Raw genomic sequence first — 16502 nt, forward strand, 5'->3', positions numbered from 1 at the left:
ACTGTATTGGAAAGTTAAAATCACCTACTATAGCAACTTATGTTTCGTGCAACATTCTGCAATCTCTCTAGAAATTTCTTCCACTAATTCACTAGGACTGTTGAGTGTTTGGTAACATAGCCCTATTAACATGGTCATACCTTTCCTATTTCTTAGTTACGCCCATAATACCTCACCAGGTGAGTTCTCCAGTCTTTCCCTGACTAGTAATGCTACCCCTCCCCCTTTAAATCCTCCCTCTGTTGCATCTAAAATAACTAAGCCTTAATGGAGTTTAGAAAAATAGAGGGCTATAAGTAACCCTAGGTTTAAAGTAAGTACATGTTCGGCACAGCATTGTGGGCTGAAGGGCCTGTATTGTGCTGTAGGTTTTCTGTGCTTCTATGAACCCTAGAATATTGAGCTGCCAGTCCTGCCCCACCTGTAACCAAGTCTCACTAATAGCTACAATTTCATAATTCGAAAAGGGTGAATACAGAACTTGAAGGCGCTGTATCTGAACGCACGCAGTATATGGAATAAGATAGGTGAACTTGCAGCACAGTTGCAGATTGGCAAGTATGATGTTGCAAGCATAACTGAATCATGGCTGAAAGATTATAGTTGGGAGCTTAATGTCCAAGGATACATATTGCATCGGAAGGACAGGCCGGAAGGCAGAGGGGGCGGTGTTACTGTGTTGGTAAAAAATGAAATCAAATCATTAGGAAGAGCTGACATAGGGTCAGAAGGTGTTGAATCCTTGTAGATAAAGTTAAGGAACTGCAAGGGTAAAAAGATGGGAGTTGTGCACAGACTCCCAAGCAGTAGTAATGATGTGGCCTACAAATTTCAACAGGAGATAGAAAATGCATGCAAAAAGGAAATGTTTCAACAGTCATGGGTCTTCAATATGCAGATAAATTGGGAAAATCAGGTTGATGCTGGATTACAGGAGGGGGAGTTTCTAGAGTGCCCACAGAGATGGCTTTTTAGAGCAGTTCATGGTTGAGCTCACTGGGGATTGAACTGTTCAATGAACCAGGATTAGAGAGATTAAGGTAAAAGAACCCTTGGGAGCACGAGATCATAATATGATCAAAATCACCCTGAAATTTAAGAAGGGGAAGTTAAAATCAGATGTATCAGTATTACAATGGAGTAAAGGGATTTACAGAGGCATAAGAGAAGAGTTGGCCAGAATTGATTGGAAAAGAACCCCGGAAGGGATGACAGCAGAGCAGCAATGGTTGGAATTTCTGGAAGCAATTCAGAAGGCACAGGATATATACATCCCAAAGAGTAACAAACATTCTAAAAGAAAGATGACAAAACCATGGAAACGAGAAGTCAAGCCAACACAAAAGGCAAAGAGAGGGTATATGATAGAGCATAGATTAATAGGAATTTAGAGGATTGGGAAGCTTTTAAAAACCAACAGAAGGCAACTAACAAAAGTCATTAAGAAGATAAAGATGGAATACAAAATTAAGCTAGACAGTAATATTAAAGACGATACCAAAAGTTTCTTCAGATACATAAAGTGTAAAAGAGAGACGAGAGTGGATATTGGACCACTGGAAAACAATGCTGGAGAGGTGGTAATGGAGGGCAATGAAATGGCAGATGAACTGAGTAAGCATTTTATATCAGTCTTCACTGTGGAAGACACTAACAGTCTGATGGAAGTTCCAGGTGTCAAGGGTTATGAAGTGTGTGAAGTTATCATAACTAGAGAGAAGATTCTTGGGAAACTGAAAGGTCTGAAGTTAATTAAGTCACCTGGATCAGATGGAGTTCTGAAAGAGGTAATGGGGAGATCATGGAGGCATCAGTAATGATCTTTCAAGAATCACTAGATTCTGGAATGGTTCCAGAAGACTGGAAAATTTCAAAATGTCAGGGAGAGAGACAGAAGAAAGGAAACTATAGGCCAGTTAGTCTGAAATCAGTGGTTGGCAAGATGTTGGAGTCTAATGATGAGGTCTCGGGTTACTTGAAGGTACATGATAAAATAGATTGTAGTCAGCATGGTTTCCTCAAAGGAAAATCTTGCCTGAAAAATCTGTTAGAATTCCTTGAAGAAGTAGAAAGCAGAATAGACAACGGAGAATCATTTGATGTGTATTTGGATTTTTTAGAAGGTCTTTGAGAAGGTGCCACACATGAGACTGCTTAACAAATTATGAGCCCATGGTTCTACAGGAAATGTTTTAGAATTGATAAAGCAGTGGCTGATTGGCAGGAGGCAAAGAGTGGGAATAAAGGGAGTCTTTTCTGAAGGCTGCCAGTGACTAGTGGTGTTTCACAGGGGCCTGTGTTGGGACCAATACTTTTTACGTTATATGTCAATGATTTGAATGATGGAATTGAAGGCTTTGTTGCAAAGTTTGCAGATGATATGAAGATGGGTGGAGGGACAGGTAGTTTTGAGGAAGTAGAGGAGCTACAGAAGGACAGACAGATTCAGAGAACGGGCAAAGTGGCAGATGGAATTCAGTATCGGGAAGTGTATAGTCATGCAGTTTGGTAGAAAAAATGGAAGAGTTGACCATTCTGTAAATGGAGAGAAACTACAAAAACTGAGACACAAATGGACTTGAAAGTCCTTGTGCAGGATTCCCTAAAGGTTAATTTGAAGGTTGAGCCTATGGTGAAGAAGGCAAATGCAATGCTAGCATTCATTTCAAGAGAACCGGAATATAGCAGGAAAGATGTAATGTTAAAACTTTATAAAGCACTGTTGATGCTTTACCTGGAGTATTATGAGCAGGTTTGGGCCTTTTATCTTAGAAAGGTTGTGCTGAAACTGGAGAGAGTTCAAAGGAGTTCGCGAAAATGATTCCAGAATTGAATGCCTTGTCATATAAAGGACATCTGATGGCTCTGAGACTGTATTCACTAGAATTCAGAAGAATGAGGAGTGACCTCATTGACACATATTGAATGGTGAAAGGCACTGATAGATTGGATGTGGAGAGCACTTTTCCTATGGTGGGAGAGCCTAAGACCAGAGGACACAGCCTTGGAATAGAGGGGTGTCCTTTTAGAATGGAGATGAGAAAGAATTCCTTTCACCAAGGGGTTGTAAATCTGTGGAATTCTTTGCCACAGGCAGCTGTGGCAGCCAAGTCTTTATTTAAATTTAAGTCAGAGGTTGGTAGATTCTGGATTGGTCAGGGCATGAAGGGATATAGGGACAAGGCAGGAGACTGGGACTGGGTGGAAAATTGGATCAACCCTGAAGAAATGGCAGAGCCGACTCGAAAGGCCAAATGGCCTAATTCTCCTCCTATATCTTATACTCTTAATTCCAGGTATTGGTTCATTCCTGAGCTCATCCTCCTTTCTTATAGTACTTCTTACATTGAAATTTATGTAACTCAGGACACTGGTCGCTCCACTCTCAAACTTAACAACAATGATATTTCTTTGATTGGCCTTATCTCAAATAATAATGAGGCTGCCCTGATAAAATGGTGTCAAGAAAACAAACTCTCCCTCAATGTCGCAAAAAACAAAGAAGCTGGTTGTGGACTAAAGGAGGAACAGAGACAGGCTTGCCCCTATTGACATCAATGGATCTGGGGTTGAGAGGATGAACAGCTTCAAGTTCTTTGGTATACACATCAGCAAGGATCTCACATGATCTGTACATACCGACTGTGTGGTGAAGAAAGCATAGCAGTGCCTCTTTCACCTCAGACGGATGAAGAAATTTGGCATGAGTCCCCAAATCCTAAGGACTTTCTACAGGGGCACAATTGAGAGCATCCTGACTGGCTGCATCATGGCCTGGAATGGGAGCTGCACTTCCCTCAGTCACAGGGCTTTGCAGAGAGTGGTGCGGACAGCCTAGCACTTCTGTAGTTGTGAACTTCCCACGATTCAGAACATTTACAGCAACAAGTGCATAAAGAGGGCCCAAAGGATCATTAGGGACCCGAGTCTCCCCACTCACAAACTGCTCCAGCTGCTACCATCCGGGAAACAGTACCGCAGTTTTAAAGCTAGGACCAACAGACTCCGGGGCAGTTTCTTTCACTAGGCCATCAGACTGATGAATTCATTCTGACACAATAATTATATTTCTAAGCTATATTGACACTTACTGTGCATACTATTTATTACAAATTACTATAATTTGCACTTTGCACATTCAGACAGAGACATAATGTGAAGATTTTTACTCATGTAGGTGAAGGATAGAAAAAATAAAATCAATTCAATTCATCTATCTCCACAACCTCTCTGCTAATTGTTCTGGCACTCTGACTGCCATCTCCTTTAACCCTAGTTTAATTCCCACCGTGCAGCACTTTTCAAACTTCCCTCTAGAATATTAGTCCTCTCCTAGTTCAGGTACAAACCATCACTTCTGTGTAGATCCCACCATCGCCAGAAGAGAGCCCATAGATCCAAAAATCTTATGCTCTTCCTCCTACACCAACTCCTTAGCCATGTGTTGAACTGTATAATCTTCCTAGTCCTGGCCTCTCTAGCACGTAGTATGGGTAACAATCCTGAGATCGCAAACCTGGAGAATATCGTTCTAACCACAGAACCTCCTCGCTGTTTTCCCCTATCACCACAGTGCACCCCTTCTCCCCCATCTCTTCCGAGTCACAGAGGTAGACTCAGTGTCAGAGACCTGACTGCTCTGACTTTCCTCTGTTAGGTCATCCCTCTCACAACAGTATCCAAAGTGGTATATCTGTTGTTGAGGGGGTTGGCCATGGTGGTACTCTGTACTTAACCCCTTTCACTTTACTGACTGTCACCCCTTTTCCTGTGTCCTGCACCTTGGGTGTAACTACTATTACGTACCCCGTAACTGGGTTGCAAACCAGCAGAAATGGATCACTCAGTTGGAGTCTGGAGTACTAGAACTAAGAAAGTTTTATTAAAGAAACAAGCAACACAGTAATCGAAAGGATAATAAATGCAACAGTTCAGCGATTATAAACACACATGTGCACAGAATTAAGATAACAGCATCAATCAAGCTCTATCGTTGTCTAGGGGTAAATGACCAAATTTCAAAGTGACTCAAAGTTCAGTCCAGTTTAGTAGTTCAGTTCGCAGTAATCGTTTCCATGGCGATGGACAACGTGGGGGGAGAGAGAGAGGGAACAGGAACAACTGATCATTCAGACACGGCTTCACTCACAGACCGGCGATATTGCTCACAAGCAGCTTTTGGGCAGGTCCTTGGTGATGTCACCTGAGGTCACCGACTGTGACCCCTCCTCCAGATGCGGTCGATCCTCTGCAGTGAACCCGGCACACAGGCAAGGGCGGACACACACTGGGTTCCCGCTGATCGTACCTTTCCACCCTGGCCATTGTCTGATACTTCCCACCGACTCGTGGGAGGCGTACCGCTTCCAGGGTCTCGTTACCTCAGGTGGCGTGTGTGTCCTGCCTTAGCGAACCTGTCCCTTTTTATCCCCCTGCTGGGGCATCGCCTGTCCACCACTTCAAACAGTTCAGGGTTCAAAGGGGGAGCCGCTCCAGACAGCTCTCTCTCCCGTCCCTTCATTACACATCTCCAGACGCTGCTCCATTGTTCCTTATCTCTCCTTCCCCTGAGGGCAGGTGGCAGACCACTTGCTGATGTCACTGATGCTAACCCAGGCCAGCAAACATCTTAATTTTATGTGTATTCTCGTCACACTACCTCTCTGTATGACCTATCTATCAGCTTCCCAGATGATCCAGAATTCAACCATTTCCACCTCCAACTCCTTAATGCGGATTGTTAGAAGCTGCAGCTGGATGCACCTTGCAGTTGTAGTCGTCAGGGACACCAGAGGTCTTCCTGCCTTCCATATCCTGCAAGAGGAGTATTTCACTGTCCTACCTGGCATCACTATTGTTCTACTGAGCAAATGTAAAGAAGTGGGGGGAGATTATACGATCTTAATGCCAGCATTAAGACCATACCCATGCCAATTTAACTGTATTTAAATGTCTCTTCAAGGTTGTAATTGTATTTGATTTCACTGCCTCATTTGGCACTGCAATCTAGATAAAATCTTCTCCCTGTTTAATAAAACAAATTACTCCTTTGAGATTCCTTTCAAAACTTCTTTCACCTTAAACCTATGCCTATGACAAGTTTCACGACGTTATGCCGGCGATATTAAACCTGGTTCTGATTCCTGCTTTTGCTGACAAAAACATCGGCAAAAGGGAGAAAATCCTCCAAAATAGATATTGGGGTCTAAGAAAGAGGGGAAGACTCTGCAACTTATAGGATTTCTCTCCGTGCCTTGGACAGGTACAGAAATAGAAGAATATACTAAAGAGGAGGAGGAAGGAGTCACAGGAAGGAGTTCCATAAATTCCTGAGACTTTGGGACTAAGTCTGGGGCAGCTGGGTCCTACACAAGGCAGGTAGTTCACGTGAGGTTTTCGTTAACTATTTCTATATTAAATAGAATTGTGGTCACTGGTCTACTAACACTCCCCTACCAACACTTCAGTCACATCCCTCCCCCTCCATTTGCTAAAAGAAAGCAATAGAAAATCCAGTGTTGTCGGACCTCTTGTATGGACACCTTTAATACACATTGGTTAAGGAAACTTTCCTAGATACACATAACAAATTCTGCCCCATCGAAACACTTAGCACTACAGCATGTTGCAGTCGATATTCGGGAGGTTAAAATCACCTACTATTTTAATCCTATTAGTCTTACAGGGATCTCTCCATATATGTGCTCCTTTAATTCCTGCTGGCTTTTGAGGGTCTACACAACAATTGCATCAAAATTATAAATCCCTTTTTTCCCCCTGAGTTCTACCCATATAGCCTCATTGGGTGATACTCCAGGAATATCCTGCAGTGATGTTCTCCCTAATCAGAAACACAACTCCTTTTCCCACCCCAACATCTGCCTTCCATCACCTCTATCAGTCCTGTAGCATCTGCATTCTGGAGCTTTGTGCTGCTAGTCTATCCCATCCCACGACCACATTTCTGTAATAAACTTAATATCTCAGTCACTGGTATCTTTCCATGCCCTGAGATCATCCACCTTGCTTGTCAATTTCTTGCATTAAATTAAATGCAGTTTAGCCTTTCAGACCTTTCTTGCTCCCTGTCCTGCTCTTGTTCTACTGAAGAAGCTTGCTTCCATCTCTATATGCTGGTCTTGCTAGCATTTTTGGGGGGTTGTTAGACTGACTTGGTGGGAGAATAGGATCTTGGGAGGAGAAATTGGAAATGAAGCTGGAAGCTAAAATGTAGTAAGCAAATTAAATAGATACAAAATACATAGGAAGCAAAAAGAGTATGAAAAGGAGAAATTCAAAGGCACTATGTCTAAATGCATATTGCTTCTTCAACAGGATGATTAACTTAATAGGATGAATTGTAAATGGGTATGATCTAATCTCAATTATGAATCTAATTGCCATTACAGAAATGCAGCTCCCAGATGACCAAAAATTGGGGAGTAAATATTCACAGATATTGGATATTCAAGGAAGGGTACTCAAAAAGGAAAATTAGAAATTGTCTTGGCTTCACAGTTCGAAATACAAAAGTTGAACAAGAATGGTTAGTGTTGAGAAGCAGGAGGCAGCAGGAAATATCAGTGGGAGTTGTTTATAGGCATGTAACAGATGATAAAGTAATCGTGGGGACCTTAATCCACAGATAAATTGAGAAAATCAAATTAGCATTAAGAAGGAAGAGGATAAATCCCTGGAACACATAATGGATGCAGATCTAGCTCTTCGTATTCTGACACCATACCTTGTAGATCCAGTATGGTGGATCAAGTCAGGGTTTACTAATAATCCCGTGAAGGAAATTGTAGAAATGAGTAATAACATGATCGAAGTTTACAATAATCTTGAAAGTGAGAAATTTCAAATTAAACAAGCAAAACTATGTTAGTATGAGGGACGGAGTGTTAATGGCAGATTGGGGAAATATATCAAGCGTGACAGTTGACAGACTATGGCCACCATTCACAAAGGTAGTTCATGACTTGTAGCAAATATATATTCATTTATGGCACAAAAACAAAAGTGAAAAAATTGTCCAAACAGGATTCCAGGAGAAATTAAATATTGTATTAGATCTAAGGCTAAACCTTATAAAGGTATCACAAATGCAGCAAGCCTGAGGGCTGTAAACATTTCAAAATTCAGCAAAGGAGAGCTATGAAAACAAGTACAACTGAAGAAAAAATATAATAAGAACATAAAATGTAAAAATATAGATTGTCAGGGTTTCTATAAATGCATACTATAAAAGGCAAAAATCTGCGAAGACAGATGTAGTTGAGTTGATTTGGCTGTCTCACACATGAGAATGGGAGAAATTATAAAAGGGATAAGAAAATGACAAGGGAATTTTGCCTCTGTTTTCACGCAAGAAGGCACAAAATTCCTTAGAGAAATAATATAAAGCCAAGGATTCAGCACAAATGAGGAAATAAAAGTAAGTATTAATAAAGAAATGCAGCTCAAGAAATTAATGAGCCTGGAAACCAATGAATCCCTAGGTCCCAATGATCTACACTCCAATGTTTTGCAAGTCGTTGCTACAGTGATAATGAGTGCTTTGGTTACCATCTTCCTAATTCCTATGGATTTCAAAATGGTTCCTGCAGACTGAAGGGAGAAAATATGGCAACACAATTTAAGTAAGCAGGAATAGGAAAACAGGGAAGTGCAGAAGGAAAAGGGGGAGGGGGGGAAACCCAGAAGATGGGCAAGGGATATAGTCAGAGGGACAGAGGGAGAAAAAGGAGAGAGAGAGAGAGAAAGAATTTGTGTATATAAATAAATAATGGATGGGGTATGAGGGGAAGGTGGGGCATTAGTGGAAGTTAGAGAAGTCAATGTTCATGCCATCAGGCCGGAGGCTACCCAGACAGAATATAAGGTGTTGTTCCTCCAACCTGAGTGTGGCTTCATCTTTACAGTAGAGGAGGCCGTGGATAGACATATTAGAATGGGAATGGGATGTGGAATTAAAATGTGCGGCCACTGGGAGATCCTGCTTACTCTGGCGGACAGAGCTTAGGTGTTCAGCAAAATGATCTCCCAGTCTGCGTCGAGTCTTGCCAATATATACAAAGCCACATCCGGAGCACCGGACGCAGTATATCACCCCAGCCGACTCACAGGTGAAGTGTCGCCTCTCCTGGAAGGACTGTCTGGGGCCCTGAATGGTGGTAAGGGAGGAAGTGTAAGGGCATGTGTAGCACTTGTTCTGCTTACAAGGATAAGTGCCAGGAGGGAGATCAGTGGGGAGGGATGGGGGGTGGGATGAATGGACGAGGGAGTCGCGTAGGGACCGATCCCTACGGAAAGCGGGGGGGGATGGAAAGATGTGCTTAGTGGTGGGATCCCGTTGGAGGTGGCGGAAGTTAGGGAGAATAATATGTTGGACCCGGAGGCTAGTGGGGTGGTAGGTGAGAACCAGGGGAACCCTATTCCTAGTGGGGTGGCGGGAGGATGGAGTGAGAGCAGATGTGCATGAAATGAGGGAGATGCGTTTGAGAGCAGAGTTGCTGGTGGAGGAAGGGAGCCCCTTTCTTTAAAAAAGGAGGACATCTCCCTCGTCCTGGAATGAAAAGCCTCATCCTGAGAGCAGATGAGGCGGAGATGGAGGAATTGCGAGAAGGGGATGGCATTTTTGCAAGAGACAGGGTGAGAAGAGGAATAGTCCAGATAGCTGTGAGAGTCAGTAGGCTTATATTAGACATCAGTAGATAAGCTGTCTCCAGAGATAAAGACAGAGAGATCTAGAAAGGGGAGGGAGGTGTCGGAAATGGAGTCAGTAAGCTTATAGTAGTTTTAGATGGCTCATCAAGGTAAACATAGGAAGGATAATTTATAAGGCTAAGCAATCTAGAAATATGAAGTAAGCTATTCAAGACTGTAGTAAGGAAAGGTTACAATTAGAGGGTAAAAATTATGTGGAATCTGCTGCCCTACAAAATGCTTAGTTATTGTTTTCAAAGGAGGGATTAAAAATAGTTTGGATATTAGACAAATTAAAAGGTACAATGATATGGGAGATCAACCACAGTCGTGTTGCATGATGGAGCAGTTCAAAGAGCCAAATGGCCTACTCCTAATCCTATTCTTTATGGTCTTGTATCCTTAGGGAATCATCATTAACGGAATAACATTATCAGAGGTTAAGTGCTTTGCAGGCTATGGATTGAATGTTCAGTAAAAGTAAGTTAGTGAATTTCACAAAAAAAATGTTTCAACAGAAGCTTTGTAAGTTTGTAATCCTTGCCTGCTTATCTTATAAATTTAAAACTTTCAGAAGAATGAACATTGATTGTTTCCGAAGAGAAAGCTTTATTTCAAGGTGAAGAAGAAAGGGACGTGGGGAGCTATTTAAATTCTCATATTGGACTGCATATTTAATGCAAAAATCTTCAACAATATTGGTGTAATATTTCTTTCCCTCAAAGTCTTTGTTGTGAAAACATCTGAAGCACAATCATTCAGAACATCAAACCTAGACTTTCAGGACCACAAATCCTTTGTAGTTCAAGTACATCCCTGAGGTAGTGAAATTTCTCAAAGATTGTTTTATATGAATTCCTTAAGGATTCGAGCAGAATTTCGAAAATGGCACTGTTGAATACTACAGCTCTGTTGGAACTTCATTTGAAATCTCTTCAACTTCCCTAACTTTCTGGAGAATTGAAGTTTTTTTTCTTTATATATGCTGATTGCAACCTTTGTGCCCGATTGTATTCTTACTCAGAACTCATTTCACAAAGGAGCATAGTTACCATGGATAAAGAACTTTCATAAGAATAGGAACATTTTTATTCAATCAGACAGCTTTGTGAAGAGGTGGCTGCAATAAGGTGGTGGGGATTATGTTGAATCCAGGCTAGATATAGGATCATACTTAATGTATTCTCTTAACTACCACTAAAGACATATGTAATACAATAATGGTAAAATGTGGGGTTTCTTCAGGTTGTTTTGGTTAATACTAATGCAGAAATTTTCTGCATTGATTTTTTTCTTTTCCAGGTCAAAGCAAAGCTAATGATGACAAGGGGGAGTTTTCAGCACTTTGTGTAATAATTGACAAAATCTGTTACCAACTTCATGTACAAATACATGAAAAAAAATCCAGAGGCTGCTGTTTTTGAATCCTGCTTCTTTGCGAGATTTGGTGTCACTGCCTACTGTGTCTCTTACTGCAATATCAGTGCACCAACAAGATCTGCAAATTAAGATATTTGCTGCAAAATACCAACTAAATTTTGTTTTTTTTTAATAATGGGAAATCATAATTACAGCTGAATAACTTCTCTGCCACTGAAATTCAAATCTATGTAGACTATCTGTCACTGAAATGTGCTTTGATAATAAATTTACTTTGAACTTTGTAACATATTCACTAATTCATTTACATTATTTTAAAATTTTATTTTAATCTGAAGATAGTTAAATTACATCTTCTACCTTTATCTGAATTTTACACAACTTCTAACATGTTAACAAGTGTGTTTATTAATCAAAGCTTTAATAGCTTTAACTTCCTCAGTGTTATGTGAGGGGTATTCACTTCCTGGGCCAGGGGGCCTCTTCTTTTTTGTAAACGTTGGCTACCTAGCCATAACTTTCTTGTCATAAATGGGAGCCAGTCTTCAATTTTTAATATAAACAGCAAGCAATAATCAGTTTGAAGTTGGAAGGGCAGCTTTGCTCTTCATACCTACAAATTTCCTTCAAATTTGTTTAATTTGAAATATCACTTTCAAGTTTATTGAAAGTGTTTTAAGCCTTTGAAGATTTGAAACTTTGCCTGTGGAGGACTGTGCTGTATCCATCACTTCCTGTAGTCTTTTTCATTCCTGGGCATTGTCTATTCATAGCAGACTATAAAATAAAATAACCTTGACTGTGCATCTAAAGGAGTTTGTTAAAGTTTTTTGATGAGATGCTGAATATATGCAAATGTCTAAGGAAGGAAAGGCACTACCATGCCTTTTTTTGTGATGGCACATATGTGCTGGTCCCAGGTCAGGTCCTCTGATACGTTAACTGATGATATTGGCTTTACTGATCATGAAGTTTTAAACTCAATGACCATAAGCTCTATTGTATATAGATAGCTACGGGTACCCTCACTAAAATGAGGTTATACGGTAACTACCTACTCTTCAAAAACTAGTTCACTTCCCTGTTAATCCCCCATGTCAACATTAGCAGCCAATGTCCATTATTTGAGTGGTGGTTCTTGCCACGCTATCGAAAAGGGAGGAAGTACTTCTGACTAACAAAATAATTTAAACACAGTTCATCTATTTTCAGTGATACATATTTTAATCCACACAATACTCTCAAAACACATTTAACAGTGGATTTTCTATTTTTAAAAACATTTCAAAGTTACAAACAATTTCTGAAACACAAAAGTCTTCCAAAACACAGATACAATTCCTATAAGTTAAAAAGACATACCAATGATGAAGATGAGTGAAATATCTGTCCAGAAATCAAAGACAGAGGAATAGATTCTAGTCACCCCATCTTTTTATTATTCTTCTTGATGTTCTTTCACCATTCCTAATAAGCCTGAACTGCTCTCTACATATATACATTTCTTCTAGCATATATAAAACAGGAGAAAATCTACAGATCTACCATATCTATGCCTTTTATAATTTTATAAACTTCTATCAGAACTCCTCTCAGACTCTACCACAGCAGAAAAGAACAACCCAAGTTTGCCCAATCTCCCTTTCTAACTTCCTGCCCTCTATTTGAGACAGCATCCTGGTAAATTTATTCTCTACCCTTTCCAAAGCCTCTACATCTCTCCTGTAAGCAAGCAAGCCCAATTCCCCCACATAAAAAAAATGAACGGCAACACAATCATCAACCCCAAGCCCCTCTCCCCTTCACAAAATGCAATAACAACATTAACCTCCAAATCCCTCTCCCCCTTCTGCACAAAATGCAATTGGCCCCCAAATACCTCTCTCCCCAAACAAAAACATTAAAAAAGAACAGGTAAAAATACAAAACATAAAAACCATATGACTGAAAAGGTCCATCATCCACAGTCCAAAGTCCAAATCCATAACTGAAGAACGTTAGTAACATCCTCCATCATCGAAAGAGAGAGGCATGCAGTGACCTAGCCTCCATAATGAAAGTACATTAAAATATATTAGTTTGCTCAGTCTGACTGTGCATTGTCAAGCATACTTCCCTCACTACAATTACCAAAACTGCAAATTATTCCATTAAGCAGTGAGCTCCAGGGCTAATAGAGACAACTGCACATTATTAAACTGCCAATGATCCCTTCCCCCATCCTCTCTTATTCATCCATCCAATTCCTCCAATAGCTGCATGGGCAATTAAATTGAGTGGCTCATTGGTCTATTTTTTCACGTTACTCACAGAAGCAATCACAGTGATGTAAGTAGAACTAACTACTAGTTGGAATGGTAATTTTTTTGTAAAGATATAACAAATTTCAAGGTAGCAGCGGAGCCTGGGAATACAAAAAAGAATAATTAGATTGAATTAAATTAGAAAAAAAATGTCAGTCCTGAAGTGTCTCAGCCTGAAATGTCAACTATCTATTCAGTTCCATAGATGCTGCCTGACCTGCTGGGTTCCTCCTGCATTTTGTTTGTGTTGCTTTGGATTTCCAGCAACTGTAGAGTTTCTTATGTTTATAAATTACACATGTTTGTACAAATCAGATTACCCAAAGCCTATTATATACAACAAACATTGCCTCAAAATTAGTGGGAATAGCCTCTTCTCACTATCAGGTAAATTAAATTGTTGATAAAGGAGCAAGTGAGCGCTATGATAGACTTCTGGTAAGATGGCGGCACACTTGGTTGCAGCATCTTCTATGGGGCCAATCAAAAGTATTATTGTCTTATGTAAATGTACTTTTTATGATTGCAAAGCCCTGCTGGACATTAAGAACTTCAAGTGCTGCAGGCTTACCCCATCATCAAGTTGTTCTTTGGTGGAAAAACTGAAGGAGCTGGACTTGGCGTGGATCGTGCTGCTACATGCATCAGAGAAGGATTGAAAGTGCTGATGTGCAAAGGTGACATGCCATCTAACTGCAGGTGATTGTCTTAGTTGCATTTTTTATGAACGCATGATGCCATTGTACACTGTCAACGTGGAATGCTGCAAGTCCGATTCACTAATTTATTAGTGGATGGCTGGGGAGTTGTGATTCCTTGGTGGTCGCGAATACTAGGCCTCAAAGCCACGTGGATGCTTGTTTACAGCTGTGAAGGAGAGAAGCATTGGAGTCAGTGTGCTCCACCAGAATCCTGGGGGGTGGTGATGCACGGCATTCAATCTGTAATTGGTGCTGCCCCTAGTGTTCGCTAGGCTGAAGACAAGCAGTAGTGTGTTCGATCGCAGACTGCAGCAACATTCGTGGACAGGGTCTTGGATTATGTATTTCTTTGTGTGACTGTGTTTTACTGATACCTTATATGTGGTTGCTATCTTATACTTGCTGTATGTGCCTAATGCTGTGTATGACTGTTATTGTGTTTTGCGCCTTGGCCACAGAGTTGTGGCTGTATACATGTATGGTTGAATGACAATTAAACCTGAACTTGAATAGCAAGCTGAGCCAAATGTCTCCAAGGCTGGTGTTAATGAAAGAGAATTAAAAGTGAATCAAGGGACGCAAGTAAGACAAAGAAGCAGAAGTATGATTGCAAGACAATGTTCCCTTGATGTATATTTTTTTATTTCTAATGATATGTCCATGTTCAGAACATTAATTTGATTTTACTCATTGTAGAACTGAACAGGGGCTTTTATTTCTTTCTATTCAAATATACTTTTCGACCATATTTCCTGCTTTCATTTGGCAATGCTGGAATTTATCCAAACCACAGTCTGGAATGATACTGTGTCTAGGAGAGATTCATAAAGATAAAGTGGGGAAAAAATGCTGGTATATAATCAACATGTATCAAAGGAAGGTTTCCACAACTTTGGTGGAAGGAAGGTTTGGTTGAAAGATGGAAGTTAGTTGAATTACAGCATTAATTACCCCAGAAATTGTGTAGTAAGATTTCTTAGGGTCATAAGGTCATGCAGTGTAGAAGCAGACCTTTAGTCACATTGTGACCATGCCAAACAAGTTGTGAATCGATGCTAGTCCCATTGGCCTGCATTTGGCCCATTTCCCTCTAAATCTTTCCTGTTCACGAACCTGTCCAAATGAACTTTAGACATTGTAACTGCACCCATTCCTAACACATTCTCTGACAGACCATTTCATATATCCACCATCACCTGTGTGTGGAAGAAGTTATGCCTCAGGTCCTCTTTAAATCTTTTGCCTCTCGCCTTAAATCCGTGTCCTCTAGCTTCAAACTCCCTAGCTGTGGGAAATAGCGATTGTGCCAAAACAATAAAATCATGGATTTTATAAACCTCTAAGTTTTGGAGGATATTAAAGGTTTAGAATAGCTATGAGCAGGACTTTCAAAATGTGCTTCAATTGATTAAGAATAAAGCTGGAAGGTCAGTCAGACAGAATTAGAGTTCGCAGGTGACCTATGTATGAATGAGAGTTTCATCTTAAGATAGACAGTACTGTGAAAATGGAGGAAGGCAACATTTGTGATGATAATTATATGGCATCATAATCTTAAATCCAGGTCAGATAGGACATTGGAGATAAGGTATCTCATTTGACCAGTGTTTAACATCAATATTTGGGAAAGCAGAGGCAGAGAGTGGCGGAGAGATTTGGCAGTGAGATAAATTTGAGTTACATCAGCACTGTAATAAAATGGCATAGTTGGTAATGTCATCTTGTAGTCCATGAGATTTGTTCTGGATTTCAGCTGTAAGCAAGCATGGGTCAGGGATCTCCACAGATCACGAGTGGACTGTGCGGTGAGGTGTGGGTGTTGGGGAAGGGATGCTGGGATGGGTTACGGATTTTAAAGAAGTCCTTGTGAATGCCTTTTTGAAGTGTTTCCTCTGTTCACCTCTCCTCAGAGTGGAATGCCAGTTTCTGATGTCAGGCATGTGACTCACATCCCCTGCCCATCAGGCAGGTGGGAATTCACCCTGACAGGTGGGCGATGAGGACGACTGAAACATGAGGGGGTGTGGGGCTGTGAGTCCTGGAAAGAAACATTTTTTTTCTGAGAAATGGTGGGGTAATAAACAGCATCAGAAACCGAAGCTATTGCAAGATAACAAACAGAAAAAAATCAGAGGACACTGCAAATCCAAAGCAACACACACAAAATGCTGGAGGAACTCAGCAGGCCAGACAGCATCTATAGAAATGAGTAAACAGTCGATGTTTCAGGCTGAGACCCTTCACCAGGACTGGAAAGGAGGGGGAAAGGAGTCAGAATAAGAAGGTGGGGGGAGAGGGGGAGGAAGAAGTACAAGGTGGCAGGTGATAGGTGAAACCGGGAGAGGGGGAGGGGTGAAGTAAAGAGCTGGGAAGCTGATTAGTGAAAGAGATAACCGGCCGGAGAAGTGGG

The sequence above is a fragment of the Mobula hypostoma genome, chromosome 21 (genome assembly GCF_963921235.1).
Source record: "Mobula hypostoma chromosome 21, sMobHyp1.1, whole genome shotgun sequence".
Classification (NCBI taxonomy): Eukaryota; Metazoa; Chordata; class Chondrichthyes; order Myliobatiformes; family Myliobatidae; genus Mobula; species Mobula hypostoma.